This window comes from Megalobrama amblycephala, linkage group LG11 (assembly GCF_018812025.1).
Source record: "Megalobrama amblycephala isolate DHTTF-2021 linkage group LG11, ASM1881202v1, whole genome shotgun sequence".
In the NCBI taxonomy this organism is placed as follows: Eukaryota; Metazoa; Chordata; class Actinopteri; order Cypriniformes; family Xenocyprididae; genus Megalobrama; species Megalobrama amblycephala.
The window spans coordinates 21686396-21709186 of record NC_063054.1 but is presented as its reverse complement, the minus strand read 5'-3'; the positions used below and the strand labels follow the sequence as shown (position 1 = coordinate 21709186).

The 22791-nt window shown below is 38.1% G+C and overlaps 1 long non-coding RNA gene across 1 annotated transcript; it reads right to left on the bottom strand.

Annotated features, from left to right (window-relative positions):
• Positions 1-7034: 7034 nt before the first annotated feature.
• Positions 7035-16029, bottom strand: LOC125278750. Its single transcript, XR_007187259.1, has 3 exons — positions 15854-16029; positions 15261-15390; positions 7035-8188 (listed from the first exon to the last, which is right to left on the bottom strand). It is a non-coding gene; the product is annotated as an uncharacterized LOC125278750 (long non-coding RNA).
• Between the last annotated feature and the right edge of the window lie 6762 nt (positions 16030-22791).

Genomic DNA, 22791 nt, shown 5'->3' with positions numbered 1-22791 from the left:
CCACAGCTACTGAAATATTCCTGAGGAGATTCTTGGTCTTCTCATTTATTGTGATCCATTTTAACATTTTAAAGAACAATTTAATAACTCTTATTCTTATTCATGTTCATGTTCATACAATAGCACAAATATGAACGTGTAAATAAAAATGTAAACATAGTGTGACCAGTGTTGGGGAAAGTTACTAATGGGAAAACAAATTAACTTGCGTCACTTATTTGAAAACATAACTAAAAGTAAATATTTTGTTGTAAATGTAAAAGTAATGCATCTTCTTCAGACAATGCGTTATCTGATTACTTAACTCAAGTTACTTGTAATGTGTTACCCCAACACTGAGCGTAATGACTCGCAAAATGTTAAAAAAATCCCTGCTCCAGAAATGTTTCTATAATATCTTTACTTCTCACAGCTGTCTGTATCAAATATCATGCAGAATAACCTTTGCAATCTATGTTTTTACATGTGCTGATATAAATGAATGTTCAGTTACAGTGGATATTCTGAATTAGTTATTGACATGATCTCAAAATTCATATTAATACAAGCATATGTCAGATGTCACAATCAAATTTAGAAACCAAACATATTGATTTAACCTAGTTATTGCCAGGTTAATGTGCTTAGATATATGTATGTAAGTAACCATATGACCATATTCTTCTGATTCTCATTAATATTGGAATATTACTGTGCATGTAAACGCAGTCCCTGGGAATGAAAGTGAGAGAAAACACAAGTATTCCATAAATTTTACTTAAACCTGTAATTGACCCTTCGCAAAGACCCGCCCCCCTTAGTTACTGTTGCTTTGTCCGACAAGTCGTGGCGCTGTCACGCCACAGGCAGTGAAATATACATCGCGAAGCAAAGAGGACACTGACAACACGTCGACAGACAAGACAGAGCAGGTTACTTATGATATTAAACAAAGTCCCAGCTTTTAAACTGTGTAATTTTTTAAGAAATTCAAATAATAAAAACGGTTTGTGGCTCCTTAATTTGTTGTGACAGATTGCTGTAGCGCCTCAGCTCAAGTGGCTTGTGAACCGATCATCTCTACTAGTTCATTTATAGCATCAAATAAACATGATTGAACATCAGAAGGAATGTTGTTTCAAACGTGGAAAGACGTCAGTACACGCCATTTTTCAAGTTCAAGTCCATCGAGGTTAATCTTCTAACTCCTGACTGCTTTGTTGGACAAAATGAAGGATTCGGCGTTGATTGGTTAGATCACTTGTCAGTCAAACTCCCGGCGAAGGGTCAATTGGGTCTGTTGACCTCTATGGCAGAGGTGTGTGGAGTCCACAATTAGGAATCTAATGGGAAAATCCAGCTGAGAAGTCCAGAATTCTTTAAGCATATCTTACATACAAAGTGATTCACTATAGTTCAATATTTTTTCACCCATTTATTTTTGATATTTCGAATGGTTTGGCCATGGTGAGGCAACGAATTTATGGTGAAAACAGAGAAACAGGAAGTGTGTTATAACTTCTGCATACATTGACTGATTTGGATGAAACCTCATAAGGTAAATGCGGTTGTCAATCCCAAAAACTGACAGCGTGAATGTGGCCAAAGTTATAGCACCACCAACTGGCAACAGGAATTGTGTCATTTTCAAAATGCTTTAAAATTGTTCTCTTATTTTTACCCAATTTGCTTCAGACCATGTCAGAATAATGTCAAGACACTGCCGATTTAGACCTGTAAAAGGATTTTTGATAAATCCAGCGTGAGTTTTTTTTAAGGCGACCGTTATTTACAACGTATCACTTTATTGTTTCTATGGTGACGCGCCATTGCTTGTTACGTGACACACCGCAGCACTGTATGAATGATCTGCTTTTATTTCATTTTTCCTTGTATATTCAAAATATTCACAAATTTGTTAACTATAGCATGAAATATCTGATATTCCGATTGCCAAATATGTAAAAGTGGATGTGTTTCGCTGTTTAAACACCTTTATAACGATCATATTAGATGAGCTATATGCTCAATGGGCGCTAGTTTGCGCCGCACAGAGAATCGGATCTGTTGGATTTACAACACGTGAATTCATCCACTTCTCCCGAAATACATGAAAGTAAGTGAGTCGGTGAACTGGGGAAGAATAGAGTAAGCTTTAAAGTTACTTTCACAATGTGTATCTGATATGAATAAAACGTGTCGTCTAATAATAATGGAAAGGGTTGTTATTTCCGCTTCTATAGACATCATTGCATATTTTACAAGCTCCAAATAGATTGTTTTGTTAGTACTCATGTGTATTTAAATATCTGAAACCTAAAATAAACATTATTTGGTTGAAAACACTACACATATGCTGCGCGCGTCCGTCTCTGGTTTAGCGCCACATTTGAATTTGGCAGTTGATCACGTGATGCGCTGAACGTTCTAATCACACCGGTGTGATCGTATGCGTCAAAGGGTTAATAATCATCTTGGGTGTTTTTGAGGCTCTTAGCTTGCTTCAAATTGCATGAAACTCGACACAAACGTTGGAGTTGTCGGCCAGTAGACAAACCCTTAGAAACGGATGGGGAGGAGAGGCTCTGTAGCGTCACCTTTTGACAAAAGTTGGGGGGTTAGTTTTACCTACAGTCACTAAACTCGGTACATACAGTATATTGTTCTCATTAAGCTGGACAACTTTCTAATTTACAGTAATTACCTCCGACAACAGGAAGTCGGCTATTTTGGTTTGAATGTGGATTTTTTGAAAAATCAGACTACTCCTAGGCAGTTTATATGATTCACACCAACTTTTTCAACATGATGCCAAGACAGTAAAGATGATAAATTGTGAACAGGTATTGAATATCTTGAATGGTGTTGGGATTAAAATAATGTCAAAAAAGGGAAACAGGAAGAGTTTCATATCTTGACAAAATCCTTTTCATCCAACGAGATAAAATGCATATTGTCTGTCATGCACAGTCTCCCTAAAGCCTCAGGGGTGGTGGTGGCACCAGGGCTTGGGCCCGTCATCACTGCTTGCAGCTATATTTTATTCATTAATATTGGAAATGCTGTAAGCAACTAATGCATTGAAGGTACATTTTACCAACTTGTGTATTCCCTTGAAATTGAACCCTTGACTTTAGCATCAGTAAAGAAAGCTCCTCTACTAGCAAACATGATTACACTAGTTTCACTGCTTTTTCTTTAAAATGCTTTCAGTTGCTCTTAATCAGACAGACACACAAACTAACACAGACAGTGAGTTTCTGAAGCAGAATCAAACTAAAGGAATTTCCTTCCAGCAGGACTGGGAGACCATATCTGAGGTTATTTACATCCCACAGTGGAGTGTGAGCAGGACCTTCAGGGAACATTAGAGGGATGTTGGAGAATGTTTCCACTCTGTGGGTTTGCACAGAATCACTAGAGTTTGTAAATTGTATTGCAGCTACAAACATCAACACTTGATGGCAGTGTAACTACATGACAACTCCATCTATCTGCTCCAGAACTGACATTGACACACACGCGCACACAGACAGAGAGAGCTTGTGGACACCTGCCATGTATATTCTCACCAGTAGAAGTGATGGATTTCTCTCCTGTGTCATTTCTCTCTCTGTAGTCACTCTATCTCCTGACACTTCTCTTGGAGTGCTCAAACATGAGGTATCTGATGGCTGATAAACAGATTGCTGAACTTCCCAGAAGGCAAGCGGATATGCATCAGGTTTTTATATTAATGATGATAATTCATCTATTTAACTAATGATAAATAGCAAGCGGAGGTATTAAACCACATCTAGGACATTTCCTGTGTCATTTCCTGTCAAATACAATTACAGCTTCTGACTAAGTGAATCAAACTGACTCTGAGTCACCAAAGACCCCAGAAACAGCAAACAGAGGTTTTGCAGATTCACAGAGGAAATGTGTTTTATTGTGAGCAGAATGAGCACAAAATCTGTTTCTCAATGATGATTACTAATGCTGACAGAGTTTGAATAATCTAGGTCGGCATCCATGGCAACAATCTGGAGGAGGTACAAAATTTAAAAAAAGTCTAATTTCCTGTGCCCAGGTCTTATTGTACTCTCTAAGTTCCCTTTTTTATTTTATTGATATTATTTTATCTGCATGTACAGCTTTTAAAAGTATATACTTTTCGGATTTGAAATGTACTAGTGCACATTCAATTCAATTACCACACTTCTTATTTCACAAGGGTACTATTACAATGATTTAGACTTAAAGGTATAGTTCACTCAAAAATAACAATTCTGTGCTCGTTTACTGTCACAAACCTGTATGAGTTTCTTTCCTCTGTGGAACATGTTGGTTTGGACCCCACTGACTTTTGCATTTTTTAGACAAAAACAATTGAAACATTCTTCAAAATATCTTCTTTTGTTTGTAATGACTCGAGGGTGAATAAATAATGATACAATTTTCATTTATGGTCTTTTTAAAAACGTGGTGTTCTTTGGAAACATTCACTGATACACAATACAACATACGTCATCAGATTGTTATAGTGTAAGATTACAGAATCATGATATAAGCTAAGGGAAAAATATATATTTTCTATCTCTCTCTCTCACACACACACAACATCTGCAGTTAGACATTAAGAATGGGGTTATAAATCCTTACTCTCTCCAGTGAAACAAGGACCTTTCTTTGTTTCGCCCGTCAAAACAATCCCAGTCTTCCCCACGTGTAAACCCTGTTAAACTAAATCCAAATCCAACTATTGCTTAAGCGTCTAAACCTGAAGTGCTATAGCAAAACTCATCAACACGTCTGTGTGAGTTCCATATCTTTTAGTGTGAATTGCTGATCTAAAGTTTCCATACTGGCCACATAAAGGAACCTGATCCTAAATCAGTATCAGTTCATGTGTTTGGCCTCCAGCCCTGAGCACAGAACCAGATCGCAGCCATAAATACAGTCCTCTGCACTATATATCTACTAGAAGGTTAAATATATGACTTTAGATGAACGCTTTGGAAGCCGTGTGTTTGTAATGGAGGGCCACTGTGACACCTTAATGAATATTTTGAGATGGTAAGTACAGAATTGAGTGTCCTCGCAACCTTAGTGTGGGATTGTTTTTGGCTCATGTAGCTGAATAAAGCCACCACTGCTTTTAAGTTAGCCTTCAGACTAACAGCCCACGAAAGCCCTGGAAATAGAAGCATTCAAGAGCATTTGGAGGCTGTCAGATGAGGCCAAAGGCAAAGATCCCTTGTAGGTTTGTCATGGTGTCCAGCATTCCCAGAGGAAAGGGAAGAATAATGTTTCTGTTAGCATGGCTTCCGCTGATGGTCTCCAGACTGGGAGATCACGGTCAGTGGTCATGGTCAATGCTTACAGGGTTTGTCTAAATCAACGAGGCCCTTGACAGGGAACCCATTGCCATATTGGAGAACTGTCCTGGAGATCAGAATTATTGTATTACAAAGAGTGTATAATGTTGTTGCTGTGTTAAACCTTAGGAACACTTAGGTGGCCAACAGGTGGCCAAAATTCATATTATCATCGAGTGTGTTTTTATGTGTCAAAGTATGTTTGTTTGTCTGTGTGTGGCTCTACTCACTGATTGTCTGTCTTCCTTTGGACTTCTTGAGGCGTGTAAGGAGTGTTATGGAGTTTCGATCAATGCTTGGATAGACTTAAAAGTAGAAACCAAGACAGAAAGTGCTTTAAAGTCCGAGCAAATTCATTAAACTCTTCTGGTTAACAGACTCTCAGAAAACAAAACAATGACAGATTGCTTATGCAGACATCGACAGACATGTTGCTGGTGTTTTCATAGCTGCAGAATCCATGTGTGTGCATGTCACCAAGATGAATGGCCTATTCAGGGCGTTCATGTGTTCAGACGAATACTGTGCTTGCACCTCAGCACATGTGTTTCCATGTGTGATAGATTAAACACCAATCAGGCATAACATTATGACCACCTTCCTAATATTATGTTGGTCCCCTTTTGCTGCCAAAACAACCCTGACTCGTCGAGGCATGGACTCCACTAGACCCCTGAAGATGTGCTGTGGTTTCTGGCACCAAGATGTTAGCAGCAGATCCTTTAAGTCCTGTAAGTTGCGAGGTGGGGCCTCCATGGATCGGATTTGTTTGTTCGGCACATCCCACTGATGCTCGACTGGATTGAGATCTGGGGAATTTAGAGGCCAAGTCAACAGCTTAAACTTGTTGTTGTGCTCCTCAAACCATTCCTGAACCATTTTTTGCTTTGTAGCAGGGCGCATTATCCTGCTGAGAGAGATCAAAGCCACCAGACAATACAGTTTGCATGAAAGGATACACATGGTCTGCAACAATGCTTAGGTAGGTGGTACATGTCAAAATAACATCCACATGGATGGCAGGACCCAAAGTTTCCCAGCAGAATATTGCCCAAAGCATCACACTGCCTCCGCCGGCTTGCCTTCTTCCCATAGTGCATCCATGTGTTCTCCAGGTAAGCAACGCACATGCAGCCGGCCATCCACGTGATGTAAAAGAAAACGTGACTCATCAGACCAGGCCACCTTCTTCCATTGCTCCGTGGTCCAGTTCTGATGCTCACGTACCCACTCTTGGCGCTTTCAGCAGTGGACGGGGGTCAGCATGGGCACCCTGACTGGTCTGCGGCTCTGCAGCCCCATACGCAAACAAACTGTGATGCACTGTATATTCTGACACCTTTCTGTCAGAACCAGCATTATCTTCTTGAGCAATTTGAGCTACAGTAGCTCGTCTGTTGGATTGGACCACACAGGCCAGCTTTCGCTTCCCATGTGCATCAATGAGCCTTGGCCGGCCATGACCCTGTCGCCGGTTCAGCACTGTTCCTTCCTTGGACCACTTTTGATAGATACTGACCACTGCAGACCGGGAACACCCCACAAGAGCTGCAGTTTTGGAGATGCTCTGACCCAGTTGGTTAGCCATCATAATTTGGCCCTTGTCAAACTTGCTCAAATTCTCATGCTTGCCCATTTTTCCTGCTTCTAACACATCAACTTTGAGGACAAAATGTTCACTTGATGCCTAATATATCCCACCCACTAACAGGTGCCGAGTGTTACTCACTTCACCTGTCAGTTGTCATAATGTTATGCCTGATCTGTGTATGTACGAGTGATAAAATAAATTTTCTAGGTGCAATATAATGCTTTGCACAAGCCAATCCAAGAACCTTTAGAGCCACTTAATGCACAGTGATGACTTGAGAAACCACTTCAAAAATGGTCTTTGAGCCCTTGTGTACATAATCAAAAACAATGTGGATTTTTAATAATAACTGAATGGTTTGTCTTTTTGATTTTGAATGGTTTTGACTTTTTTGGGGTGCGCTCTGCACTTGTCAATCACACAAACACATACAGACTGTAACTCTCAGGCTCACAATCAACTTTAAGAGCCTTGAAGTTTTTTTGCAAAACTCAACTCAAGTTTTATTCACCTAATATACACTCATTTGCACTGATTTTCCATAATATTTTCTTTGGACTCAATAGAGCTTTGCCATTAGTAATGTTTGTATTCAGTATTTAACATTAATATTCAAAGACTGATTTTAACAAAAACAGTAGACCATCTTTATCATCTTTATTATGAACTCTTGCTTTGATAGAAGAATATAATAATTTTTATGCAATGAACTTTTTGTATTGGCTTCTGAACTGCAATCAGAGTCCAAAATGAATACTCTGCAAGTTCCAAATGCAGATAAAAACTTGGCTTTGGAGAGTGGCTAAAAAGTTGGATGGTAACTTTATATATATACATTTATATAATTTTAATTGAATACATTTTTAAAATGTAATCATTATTTACTTAATCTCAAATTTTTTCCATGCTCAACATATTTTATTTTCATTACAGCAAATGGGTTTGGAACAAAATGAGAGTGAGAAAGTAATGACTCAGTTTCCCTCTCAGTAAATATTCTTAATTCACCTGCCATTGGCAAAAAGTAATTATGGACTCTGCTTGCCATACAAATCATGACAAGAACAGAACACACTTCTGAATAGATGGATTATTGCATTCCTGTCACATGAACACATTGTGTAAAGGGGGTCTTAAAGTTTACTGGCCTGGATCTGATCCCAGATCCGATTCTGATCCTGTGCTTCAGTGCAGCAGCAGGTCCTGGGCCTGAACACAAACACACTGATGGGTGGATCTTGTTTTCACTGGCCCGCTGTAGGACAGAACAGAACCAGAATTCAGAACAACACAAAACACCTGCAAGGCTGCAAGACCCTGTTGCTATGACAACCAAACACACCCAATTCTGACTGGTTCTTATGAAACCGTTAAAACAAATCTGTGCAGCTTTCCTCTATTTTGTTAAATATCAAGTATCAAAGATTAATATCCAGGAAAGTGTTTTCACTGGAGTCTTTGTTCTTCACAGAAACACACACATATTACATAGTTAGAGATGCAGTGCCAGCAATGATTGAATTCTTTCCTTATTATAGGAGTGTTTTATGGGTCTCTGTATATATAGATATGGCTTGCTAAGTTAATGCTAACCGTTTTGTGTAAATATTAATCAGAGTTAGTGTTTAATAGAAAACTGTAAAAGAATATCAGATATAACTGCTATTTTATTGTAATGTAAATGTAAATTGTTCATATCAATTGTTGTTATGCGATTCCAAGTCTGTTTTATCTTATTTAATTTGTAAAAGTATATACACTTCCCTCCAAAAGTTTGGAAACGCCCTAGAAAAGTGGGGTTTTAGACAATGAATCCTTTTTAATTTGTGATAATTTTGCACTGATAAGGGACAACCCAAACTACGAAAACATATTTTATTACATAAACAGTTTATACATAGAAAAAAGTTTCGATTTATCAAAATATCCGCCAGTTAGCAGCTATCTGACCTAAACTGGGTTCTAATTGATTCATTCTAAACTTAATTGGCAATCAATTGTTGAATCTATTATGGTGTGCTGACCCAAAAATCTTTTACAAACCTGGGCCAAGTTTAAACCAGTAACCAGGCATCACAGCTGGCAAAGGGGCGTGTCTGACTTTGACATGCATATATTGCCATTATTATGTAATCAAAATGAAAATTATTATTGCTGGTCTTCAATGATAATGTCAAGTTACTGTAATGTATTTGCACCAAAATATGATAAGGATTTATGCTGATAACGTCCAAAACCACACTTTGAAACAAGTTTCGAAACTTTTGGAGGGCAGTGTATATAGCCTCGTCTTTATAATCAAAACAGGGATATTTGGATACAAGGACATGACAGACTGAATATGGTACAGCACAAATAATTTGAGTGTCCCTCATACTGTCTCTTATTTTCCTTTAAAGAACCAAGACTTTTATTTATTTTTTTTGCTGAAGTTGGCAACCCTAATCCTACTACTTTGGAGGTCACATCCATTTCCTGTGACTTCAACCTGAAATAGCAGATGATTCTGCTAAAACTCTCTCCACTTCACTGCCTCTGGGACACTACTGTATTAGCTCTATTTTACACACTTAAACTCTTTCATCTAGAGTCTATTCCTTTGAAAATAACCTTCCTAATGTCTCTGTATATTTAATTCAGAACTGAAAACTGGAGAGGAAAACTGTTATTAAAGCTGCACTTTATGTGGGTTTCTATTTCTAAAGGGATAGTTAGATACTCAAAAAAGAAAATTATATCATTATTTTCTCACCACCATGATGTTCCAAACCCATTTGCTGTCTTTTTTTTTTTTGTGGAGTAAGCAAATAATGACTTTTAAGGAAAAAAATTAACCAACTGACAAAGCAATGCCTGTTAAAGACCTGGATTACTGTCATAACACAATAACGTGCTGTTTCCAGTCATGCGATGCGCATGACATGCTAATGATAATGATCATGGAGATGATGATGTGACTCAAGTTCTCTGACTAAATGTATTTTTCCTCACACTGCTCTCTAATGCTTAAATGTAGGCCTATACCCAACATTATCTGGTAATGCAGCTGCAACGATGACCTAAACACAGAAAAACAGCAAAAACATGAATCTAGTTCTGTGTGAAAGTTTCCCATGCACACTTTATGATTGTTTAATGTTAATTATTAGTTGTGGTTATATTTGTTGTAATGTAAGGACAAATTTCTATAATAAGAGACTTTAAAGCTGCAATCCGTAAGTTTTGCCACTTTGTCGCCATCTCTGTTTGAAACCGTTGCAGTTATTTGAAACAATTGCAGTTATTTGCGGAATTATCATCTTTACGTGTGTTGTGCATCGGCATGGCTCCTCAGTGCGGATGAATCTAATGTTTTGAGGAGAATGTGTGGCTGTCAGTCACTGCACCGGCGGATACTGTACAGGTACTTCAGAATCACAGATTGTAGTCTTGGAAATATGACCAAAATACAGTCTGTACAGTCTAATCTCTAAGTGTCCATTTGTTAAACAATACAATCCACCATCAAAATGATAAGTTTAATTATTGCAGCTGATGTGAGAAAAGGCTATAAATGATCTGTCACCTGCAGCATCCCCACATGCGATATAGCCTACTAGCTGGGACTCCTTCTTCATGTAAACAGACGTGATGTAATGACGCAAAGACGAACGGCGGCATGCTCGAATTTCCCGCGGAAACCTACCAGTACCACTTGAATTAGAAAACATTATTACGTTGTGAATCGAGCTAAGGTAAGGAGATAGTTTTGAACACTAGCTGGTTATGTACTTGCTCAAGAATTGATTCTGGATCATTTTTAACCAAAAAAAGTTACATACTGCAGCAGGGCCGGATTATCCATAGACGGGATTGGGCGAGTGCCCAATAGGGGGGCACCAAGTGATTAAGATAATGATTTTTTTTTTTTTTTAAATCATGTTTTGTATATATTTAGCTGGAAAGATACAGATACAAAATTAACAGTTAATGATACAATATATACAGAGAGAATATAAAGAGCCCTGCCCCTTTGATCGCGAAAGTGAAAGTAACGTTACCCAGTTTGGGGTCGCATCGCGGTAGAGATCCGCGGGACCCAACGCAACAGAGTGCGGCGTGGGACGAGATTTGATGGGCGCGAGCGGTGAGACACTACTCGTGTGCAGGTTGCGGGAAAATCAAATGATTCCTGCGGGAAGCGGGCGGGCGCGGGACTGAAAAATCCGCCCCATCCGATGTCTCTACATAGCGGTGCCCCCGCGTTCCCATTTCTCCTCCCCCAGAACGCGATTTCGCCCCTGCCCTCGCGGAGGTCTGTGCATGCCGCTGCATGGAGGACACCAGGTTTATTCTTGCCTATTTATTGGGAAAATCTTATTAAAACCAAACCACTTCAAATGTGGTCACCCTAGGGCACTACACTGTGTTAATCCGGGCCTGTACTGCAGCTTTAAGAAATATGCTTTTATCAAGCTCAAACATTTAATCTTGAATGCTTAAGTAAATGCTTAATCTTGGTTGTTGAAATGTTAATATTCTGTAATTTTATCAAGCAAGATACATTGTTTTATAATAAGGCAAACGAACTCATGACACAAAACAAGACAAATTATCAAATCCATTGCTAATACTTAACTGTGTTGTTGTTTTCCCACTAAAATGATGTCACATCCTGGAGAATGATGTCACTGAGGATATGGGTTTGGTTAAAGGGATGTTACAAATGACTAACAGGAAGGAAAATAAAATTAAGGGCATATGAAACTACTGTAACTGATTATCAACTAAAACAATATTTCCAAGATTATTGCTTGAAACATTTTGATTAGAGAAGGGGAAAACATGAATTAGTACCTGTAATATTTAATATTTAGAAGATTGATAGAGACACAAAACTACTGCATAACAAGAATGAAAGAACAGTAGGCTACACCTCATCAGCCTCACAAACACAATCACACCTCTCTGTGTGAGAGAGTTAGAGAGAGATGAACGTCTGCATAGGTTGAGAAAGAAGAAGAGAAATGAAGTGGAATGAGAGACAAATGATAATAAAAGTTCTTCAAATGCAAATATGACAATATATAATCACATTCAGTAGTTAAACAGCCACGACATAATCAAAGGTAAGTCCACAGTTTATCCCGTAGAGGGCGAGCATGAGCCAACAGAATCACAAGGAGAGAGTCAGCACAGCGGGCAAGACCAGGTTCAGCGCTCTGGGTAGCGTTTCCCAAAAGCATCGTAAGCCTAAGTCAACTTAAGCTTACGATGCTTTTGGGAAACTCTGCCCAGGGCAATCGGAAGTAACTGCGATGGAGTAAACATTCCCAATAATATGTGCTCAGAGGAAGTTCAGAAGAATATCTAGTTATCTACTATGAGCCATTTATAGCCTTGCAGCACTGCAGAGTCCTGGGTTATGTTTGTGTATGTTCGAGTGGCACAGTAATAGCCATGAGTCAGTACTGAAGCCTGCCTGATGGTTCTCACAGCATTCCATAGAAGTGGAGCGATAAGAGATATGACTGTAGCCATGATTACGTGTGCTACAAATTAGCCTATTACATTATCTCAAAATAGTATGTGCGCTCGTCTAGTGAAGAGCTTGTATTTAACTAGAATGTATTCCTCAATGTGTGTGATTCATTGACATTGAACACTTAGCGGTCCATCCATAACATATAATTAATTAGTGGTTCATATTCATAGTAAATCATTAGTGGTGACTTTTTAAGTCACAACCTTTGCAAACACAGTAATTAGTTGTGATGACAACATGTCTAAAAAATCCATATATATATATAGGCCATAAGATGCTATGTGTAAATATAATGTGGGTGATGATCAACAGACATTAGTTAGTCAATGAGGAGTTATCCAGTGACTCACAAATGAGAGAAGAATTCACCATGAATTCAATTCTACCAGAAAGACTCGGAAAGCAAAGAAACGTCTGAATATGATTTATTAAACAGTTTGTATGTAAATATCAAAGATAAAGCCCCGGGTATACTTCACTTTCCGCGCCCGGACGCCTCACGTCCGCGCGTCTTTCAAAGTATACTACACCACGGATGCTCGCGGATGACCGCGTTCGTCACATGCGCAGTACAGCTTTTTTCTATGCTCTACCTGACATCGGAGAGCAGCACCGAGTCGTGTCACCTGGGCATGATCCGAGAAGAAAAGAAGTGCATCCTTTCCCATATTTTACTTATCCCCCGCCATGAATTTGCCGCCCTAAACACGTCTTTGTACTCTTTAAACATGAATTGTACAAATGTGGTTAGGCTACTTTCTAATCTTTTCGCACAAACGCTCGTCAAGTTCGCTGTCTATTGTCGTGTTTTTCTCTTTTCAAGTGTGTTGTTTTTAAAACGGTCTTTTCAAACTCTTCTTTGACGGCTGAACACTGTGCTCAATACTGTGCGTATTGCCACCTAGTGGACTCTTCTATACTGCTTGCGCATGCGCTGTTGCACGCGGTCTCGAAATTTGGCCTGCACGCGGCCAGGGTGTGCGGCGAAAATTACATCATGCGGACGGTGCACGAACGCGGACGGCCGAAGTAGCTATACACGGGGCTTAAATGATTAAGTTATTTAGGGCGGGGTAAAAAAAATATCGATTTCTCGATTTTAATCGATTCTCATTTTTAGGAACTGATATCGATTCTTAAATCCCAAGAATCGATTAGTCTAGTCTGTTTTCAGTTGATGAATGAGCAGAATATGTAGCGCCTCCCATCCAGTAAATCCCAGTAATCTTTGTGCTTTGTTACTTTTGATATGAAGCAAAGTCTCAGATTTTAAATGATCATCTTATTATGTGATTCAAAAAATAAATACCTTTTTGGCACTGTTTAATGTGACGTGACAGATCGCTTTAGCGCCTTAGTTAAAGAGAAGTGGCAGCACGAGCGCATGTGAATTGATCCTCTCCTCCGCTTTAATACCAGTTACAGCGTGAAATAAACATGAATAAACATCTGAAGGTATGTTAAAAGATACAGTACAACTTACTGAAATCCGTATCATGTGTCGTTTAATTGCTTAGTTAGCCTCGGAAAGACGTCAATAAAACAGCTTGTAAACAATGTCAAGTAACGTCACATTTACCTCAGAAAAACATATTCAGTGACCATAAACTCATTAGTCTGATAGAAAAGTGTAGGCTACTCTAGAAAGCAGCATTCTGATAAATATAGCTATGCACTGTTACATTTTCATTATATTTTTTTCATGTTCTTCAATATTTAATGCATGTTTGAATAAATCAGTTATGACAGCCGCAATTTAAATGTTTCAAAAAAACGAATTGGAGTAGAAATATGATTATGTAATTCTAAACTTTATTTATGGTAAAAACATAATTGAGTGTAATTTAAGTGTTTGTATATAAAAAAGTTAATTTAACCCTCAATATTATTATAGTAGTACCAACTGACTCCCATGTGTAGTTTACAGCATTAGAGATTTGAGAGATTTTTTTCCTCTAGAAAATTTTACATGTACTGTAACAGAGATACTACATCCAAAATAATCGAATCGAAAGCATGTGAATAGTAATAGAATCGAATTGTGAAAATTGTGTCAATACCCAGCCCTAAGTTCTTTGGCGTAGGCCCCATAGTACAATCTGGAGGGTAGCAGACGTTTGCAGATCCTGCCTTAAAGGTGCCCAAGAGCGTTCTTTCACAAGATATAATATAAGACTAAGGTGTCTCCTGAATGTGTCTGTGAAGTTTCAGCTCAAAATACCCCATAGATTTTTTTAAATACATTTTTTTAACTGTGTATTTTGGGGCATCATTAACAATGCACTGATTTACACTCGGCGCCGCCCCCTTAAATCGCGTGCTCCCTGCCACACCAGCTGTTGACTATATTACAGTGCATTTACAAAGTTCACACAGCTAATATAACCCTCAAATGGATCTTTACAAGATGTTCGTCATGCATGCTGCATGCATGCTTTGAATTATGTGAGTAAAGTATTTATTTGGATGTTAAAGTTTTATTCTGAGTGAATTTGAATTTGAGGCTGTCCTCTGTGGCTAACGGCTATTGCTACACTGTTGGAGAGATTTATAAAGAATGAAGTTGTGTTTATGCATTATACAGACTGCAAGTGTTTAAAAAATTAAAATAGCGACGGCTCTTGTCTCCGTGAATACAGTAAGAAACGATGGTAACTTTAACCTCATTTAACAGTACATTAGCAACATGCTAACGAAACTTTTAGAAAGACAATTTACAAATATCAGTAAAAATATCATGTATCATGGATTATGTCAGTTATTATTGCTCCATCTGCCATTTTTCGCTGTTGTTCTTGCTTACCTAGTCTGATGATTTGGCTGTGTGCAGGCAGGCAGGGCCGGAACCTACCCCACCCAACCCCGGCCCGATGTATGGACAGGGACCGACCTGGTGGTGGTGGAGAGGAGGAGGTGAATGCTGATGTAGGTATCTGCGAACATAATAGTGGGTGGGAACGGAACATATATACTCAGGTGACATGTAATGATTGGCTAGATGATGTGTAATGACGTGCATTAGAGTCTTCCGGGTAGAACTTCCGCTAAAAGCTCCCATTTCTTGTTTTTCATGGATTATTGCAGTATTTATTATAAAAGAATTATCCGTGCACATCATTATTTTTTTATCAATTAATGTGCGGAACAACCTGTCACTCACATGAGATCACAGCAATTGCAAACCACAGTGACCAATCAATTCATGATGGACAAAATCAAGTCCCTCATTTTGTCTTGTTTAAGAATCTGTTTCACTACATCAATAGGGAAGAAAAGACTTTCACAACTTTCATGCTGACTTGTCTGAATGGAGATGTATTTTCTGTAAGTACCAGAGAACAGCAGACGACTCTAATTGCGGTTCATTAGACACAGCAGCTCATTAGTACAACATACCTGCCTTTGCAGAGCTGACTGGATGTGTGGAGAAGCTTTGAGGTGTTTCCCTGAGCAGACACCGAAAGAACAGCAGATTAAATATAAATACAGAGGAGACCTGAACATTCTTGTGAGAAGATGTCATTACCTTAAAGGTTTGTATTTGGCACATGCTGACCATAATAAGGTCACAAAAAAACAAGGCCGCCTTAGACTAACCCAGTGTTGAGGGTAACGCTTTACAAGTAACTTGAGTTATGTAATCAGATTACTTTTTCAAGTAACTAGTAAAGTAACACATTACTTTTTCAATTTACAACAAAATATCTAAGTTTTTCAAACAAGTAACGCAAGTTACTTTTTCACACTTATTGACTGACAGCACACCAGTCCCCATGTTGAGAGAAATAAAGTGCAGAGGTGTTGTTTGCGCTGTGTGAACATGATATTGTAGTTCTAGACTTAATGTGAACATGCATTTACTCATCTCACTTGCATGAAAACATTCAGTATTCCACAAAATGAATAAAAACAGTCAAAAGAAATTTCAGAATTTCATGCAAACCTATAATAATTAACTATATTAAATTACATAAATATACTTTATGTATTTACTCTCAGTTTATTATCTAATATCTTTGCTGCTGACTTTCAATGATCTAATTCAATCATACTAATAATCAAAAATGAATTTACATTAGATTTAGAAATAAGAGTGTTGAACTTCCTTCTTCTGTATCCTATATAGAATGGCAGCACAGCTGAAAGGTTTGTTTGAGTGGCAACAAAACAAAAACAAAAATCAAACAAACAAGCAAGCCCAGCCCAGGTGAGAAAAAGTAACGCAAAAGTAGTGTAATGCATTACTTTTCATAAAAAGTAACTAACACAATTAGTTACTTTTTTAGGGAGTAATGCAATATTGTAATGCATTACTTTTAAAGAGACTGTCCTATGTAATGCGCAAGTTGTGTATAAACACACGACAAAGAAGATACACATCAATAAGTCTTTACTTGATAATCCAACGGGTAAATACAGATCCAGGCAGGAAATTAACACTACACTATGAACATACGAGACCCGACACTGAACTGAGAAAGACAGGAACTTATATACACAGATAATTATTTAAAATGACAGACAGCTATGATGATTAGTGCAGTGTCCATGGTGACTTATGAGTGGTGGGAACACAGAACAAAGGAGCACATGAGATGAATGAAAACCAAAACAAACCGTGACCGTGACCCTATAGGTTGTTTTTACAAGCACCTTATTACGACCTATATTTACAATTTAAAGCCATGCACACTCTAGCTGGCATACAAATAATGACAGTTACGTCTGTCATCATGAAATGACGTATTATGACTGTCATTACCAATAAAAATGCGTGTTCATTTAAATACAATGTGTGGAGTTTTTACACGGTCCCTATATACACTTTACGAGCACAAGCGTTCCCTGGGATCGAACCCACGATCGTATGATCATATGATTGCATATTGTTGTATATTGCAATGGTCTACCAATTGAGCTATGCAAAACCCAAAATATGAAGCAGATAAAAGGGTACAATGCATTAAAATGAAAGTGTCCTGACTCCTGTTGTCGATAGGGGCGCAACTTTAGTAAATGCTTCTATGGGTCGTGTTTCAGGGACGTGATAGGTTTTTTTGGGATCTTTGAGTCAATTAGGGCCAATGTGAAATGGCGAATATCTCTGAATACTTAATGGTATAAAACCATGATTGCACCCTTAAAGGTGCCCTAGAATTGAAAATTGAATTTACCTCGGCATAGTTAAATAATTAGAGTTTTGTATGGAAATGACATACAGTGAGTCTCAAACACCATTGTTTCCTCCTTCATATGTAAATCCACTGCATGAAAAACACCACGGAAAAACAGGTGAATTTCAACATAACACCGACTGCGATGCAACAGTCGGGATCATTAATACGTACGTCCCCAACTTTTGCATATGCCAGCCCATGTTCAAGGCATTAGACAAGCCAGTATTAACATCTGGAGCTGCACAGCCGAATCATCAGACGTTATGCAGGTAAGCAAGCAAGGACAATAGCGAAAATGGCAGATGGAGCGATAATAACTGACATGATCCATGATAACATGATATTTTTAGTGGTATTTGTAAATTGTCTTTCTAAATGTTTCGCTAGCATGTTGCTAATGTACTGCTAATGTGGTTAAAGTTACCATTGTTTCTTACTGCATTCACGGAGAACAGAGCCATGTCGTTATTTTAATTTTTAAACGCTTGCAGTCTGTATAAATGCATCTTCATTCTTTATAAATCTCTCCAACAGTGTAGCATTAGCTCCGTTAGCCATGGAGCATGGCCTACTATCAAACTCATTCAAAATCAAATGTAAACATCCATAAAAATAATTACCATACTTATGTGATCTGATATGCAGCATCGCCAACACTTTGTAAAGATCCATTTTGAGAGAGCTGTGTGAACTTATTCTATTGTTTATACAATGTATTATGGAGTTGCCACTATTGCCAGCTTGGGGGCAGGAAGCACGAGCATTTAAAGGGGACACGCACTGAATCGGCGCATATTTAATTACACCCCAAAATAGACAGTTAAAACATTGTATAATAAAAAATCTTTGGGGTATTTTGAGCTAAAACTTCACAGACACATTCTGGGGACACCTTAGACTTATATTACATCTTGTGAAATAGTGTTCTAGGGCACCTTTAAAAAATATGAGGCAAAAATGACATGCTCATATAAACATAAAATGTTATTTACAAAATACAAGGATTGATCTGCACTTACAAAACCAGATTATTGCTGCAGAGAAAAATAATAAAACTGCATAAAGCACATCAATATATGTAAGAATGGCCAAAGTCTGCATCACACATTATTTTTCTCCAGACAAAACAAAAACAAAACAAGAAAAAAAACCCAACATTTTATGAATCCAGTAAACAGTTTGCATTTGTGGAAGCTGTAAACAGTTTAGCACACAGACATAAGATGGAAGAAAGCTTAGAAACTTCAGTTTCAGGACTCTATTTCACTCAGAGTTAATAGGCAGAGCTGTTCTCTGGACTTTACAGTCCTCACAAAAATGCTCTTTTTAAAGTTTAAAAGCCAATTCCTTTGTTTTTTTGTGCACTTCTGGGAACTAGAACAACAAATGCCAAAAAGCATTACTGGAAAGTTCAGTGCTTGGTCACATGGTTCAGGTCAGAACACTGATTGCTTATCAGTGCAGTGCTACTATGAAATTACAGTTCAAAGACTGCACGCATTAACATTCATGATTACAGGTTTTTAATGCCTGATGCAGAATAGACACATAACAGCTTTCTGATCTTTGTTCTAATGCATGTGTGTGATGATTTGACTTGATGCTGCAAATATGGCACTTCCACCTTAAGTAGAATAGATTGCCTATATGCTGGTTAAAATGTAATTGCTTCTTTAAAGTGCACAGTTGCGCTGGCATACACATTTCCTGCATCTGCACTCAGACAACCCCAGACCTTTTCACTGATCAAACATCATTTCTCTCTCTCTCGCTCTCTCTTTCATTCATTGCACCATCACAGCTCTCAGTCTGACGCATCTCTTGCTGCTCTCAACCTTGAGACTGAATAGAATCATTCTGCTTTGCTGATTCTTTCATCCAGAGAAGGAGGATCGTTCCGGAAGATCAGATAATGAGCCTGCTTTTCTCCATTCATTCATCTGACTTCACTTTATCTATCAGTAAACACCCATTGTAATCTTGAATGGACATTTTACAATAAAACTCCAATTATGGGATGCCACTTTTTGATGTACATGTTAATAAATCATATAATGTTATACCTACCTATTGTAGCTATTAAAATTAATCTTTCGTACAATTGAAACCACTGTGACCCTTAATCAAAATTGGCCTCTAGTGCCTGTGGTCATTGACATATAGACAGTCAGAAAACATGAACTAAATAGAATGAAATACAACATAGAATATATTGGGAATTCTCTTTTCTGATAAAGTAATACACTTTTTACTTATACAAACTATTAATTATAAATGTAATAATATTTTCTTGTCTATTTTATATCCATTTTACTTTTATGCATTTGGGAATCCCTCAGAAAGCATTTTTCTGCAACAATTTTTCAGCAAATTAGCTTAAGTAATTCATTTTTTTATAAAAGTATTGTCTTTTTGAAATGTAATATTTTATGCATAAGGATAAATTACAGTTAACTGTTCAGTCAGAACTTTAACTGCGTCTTTAACTGCTCTGAAAATCAGTTGTTTGTGCATCACTCTATTCACCAACACACAGTCAGGATTCAGTGTCTGATCACAGACGCACCCAGAAACTACAGACTGCCCCCCGTGCAACTAATTATGCATAATCATAGTAATTACAAACATTCACTGAACTCTTATTGAAGTCTGAAAACATTGGTCTCTGATCCATAGGAATTTTCTTATTATCAAACTCAATTTCCTTGTAATAATCAAACAGATTCCTTGCTTAATGCATTCTTCTAAAAATATCCTTTTGGTAATTTGATTGGTCTAAATTTCAAATGAAGATTATTGAAATTATGAGTTTGATTGCAGCCGTTTGATTACTAAGAGCAAACTATAACTGCACTGAGTCATGTTACTCACTGAATCACACACAGCTGGAGTGTCACATATGCAAAAACTCACTTTCCAGGCCTTCCTGCTGGGAAGGAATCATTTTTATTTTCTGAGAAACTGTCTTTAATTCATTTTAGTTCTCGAAAATGTTTTTCATTCTTTTCCTAATTAGCCAGTAAAAGTCTGAGGGGTATCATCAACTCAGTGATGATCAATGAAGAGACATTTGGATGGAATGAAATTATAAATGAGCACAAAAAAAAGTTAAGATGAAATAAAAAAACAAGACAGTAGATCGGAGAAATAGGAACAAGCTGGCAAAAATTCTTGCTATTTTTTTTTTCCAGAAAATGTTTTGAGAGTTTAACTTAAATGTCTTCGACATGTTAGTGGAAATTACATTTATAATTTAACTAAGTATTTATAAGTATTTAGAGATAAAATTAAGACATTTATGAAGGCCAAAGTTACATTCATATCATCCACACTGTATAATTGCAAAAGTGCTTTGTGATCACTTTAAATGAAAACCCTCTATAATGTGAAAAAATATATTTATATTATGTTAATTATATATTCCAAACTGATGTGAGTCAACACAACTCAAAACACATCTTCAAACACTTGCCACATCTAGTTAATTAATGAAGGATGTGTTTTAACAGTGAGCGAGCAAGACAAAATGTCTCAGGTTATGACTGTAACCATGGTTCCCAGAGAAGGGGAACAAGACACTGTGTCTTGGATGGATGCTATGAGGACGCCATCAGCGTATCCGGTGTCTGAAGCACGTGTGAAAACACTCCAATCTGATTGATTGGCGACAGCCTGTGATGTCATTAGAAGAGTGTCCGGAAGCACCCGGAAGAAGCCTGGATGGCAGGAGACTTCAAAGAGGATGACTCACTCTAGGAGATATAGCTCGCAAGTGTCTCTCCACAGGGGGCATCCTCACATATCCCTGCTCGGATAAACCTTCCACATTTACGTAGTTCAAATGATGAAACAGATAAATCTAGGCTGAATATGGCTTTGTCCACGACTTCTCCACTTCAGCTTCGAGTTTCCTAGGTAAAAATGGCACATGAACGCCCTCCCATTTCGAAAACTTGAATGCGATGAGCTCGTAATCACGACTTCAGAAGTGGGAATTATCACATTTCCGATAGCATGTGAAGGCAGCATGAATCCTCTGCTTTGCTTTGGCAACAGTGGGGCCCAAGTTGTGGGGCGCAGACGCTTGTCCCTTTTCCCACATCCCTCGAGAAAAGGGACAAACATGAACGGAGCTTTCTCATTGCGAATTTCTCACAATAGCCACATTCAGAACCCACGATCACTGAATGTGCATGCTTCTCTCCCAAACAATAAATGCACAGGTCGTGTGCCCTCAGGTGTCAAAAACCTGGGACACAGAGGCACACACTTCCTAAAACGCTTGCTAGGATTTTCCATGATCCTGCCTTCACCACATGCTAACATTACAAATGGCTCCTAAACACAAAAAAAGCTGATGACGTGTGCTATGGGCGTCCTCTTATACTTCTGGGCACTCCGCTAATGATGTCATGGACTGTCACCAACCAATCAGATCAAAGTATTTTCACACGTTCTTCAGACACCGGATATGCTGATGCCATCCCCATAGCAGCCAAGATGCAGTGTAGAATTCCCATTTGAAAGGGAACTGTTTACAAATGTGCAAAACATAAGTTTTTAATAAACATTAAATAAACATGAATAAATAAATTATTTAATATGGTAATGTTAATAAATTTTAAATGCATAAAGCCATGTGAAATGATTTACTGAATAAACCTAAAAATAAACAAATTAATATACCTAACAGTTATTGCAATGGATGCTGTGTTTGTCACGATTCCTGTCAGTTCCTGGACTACACTTCCCATAATCTGTCACATGAACACTCCACACCAATCATCATTTGCCACATACACCTGTAGCCTATTATCTGGACTATTTAAGACTCACTCACACACCACCTCAGTGCGAAGACTTGTTTCACATGGTGTACATTACTGAGCGTTATCGATCCTGTCTGCGTACCGTTTACGATTCCCTGCTGCCTGCCTTTGGACTGTATATTGTTTCCCGTCCTGTGAGTGATATCTGCCTGTCCTGATCATTGCCTGTATCCTGACCACGACTCTGCCTGTCCCTTGCTGTTCCTCTTTGTTCCCGTTTGACCCTGCCTGTACGACCACGGTCACTTTTAATAAAGCTTTGTATATGGATCCCTGCCTGAGTCCCGTTCTGTTACAGATATCACTCACAGGTCTGAAAACAATATAC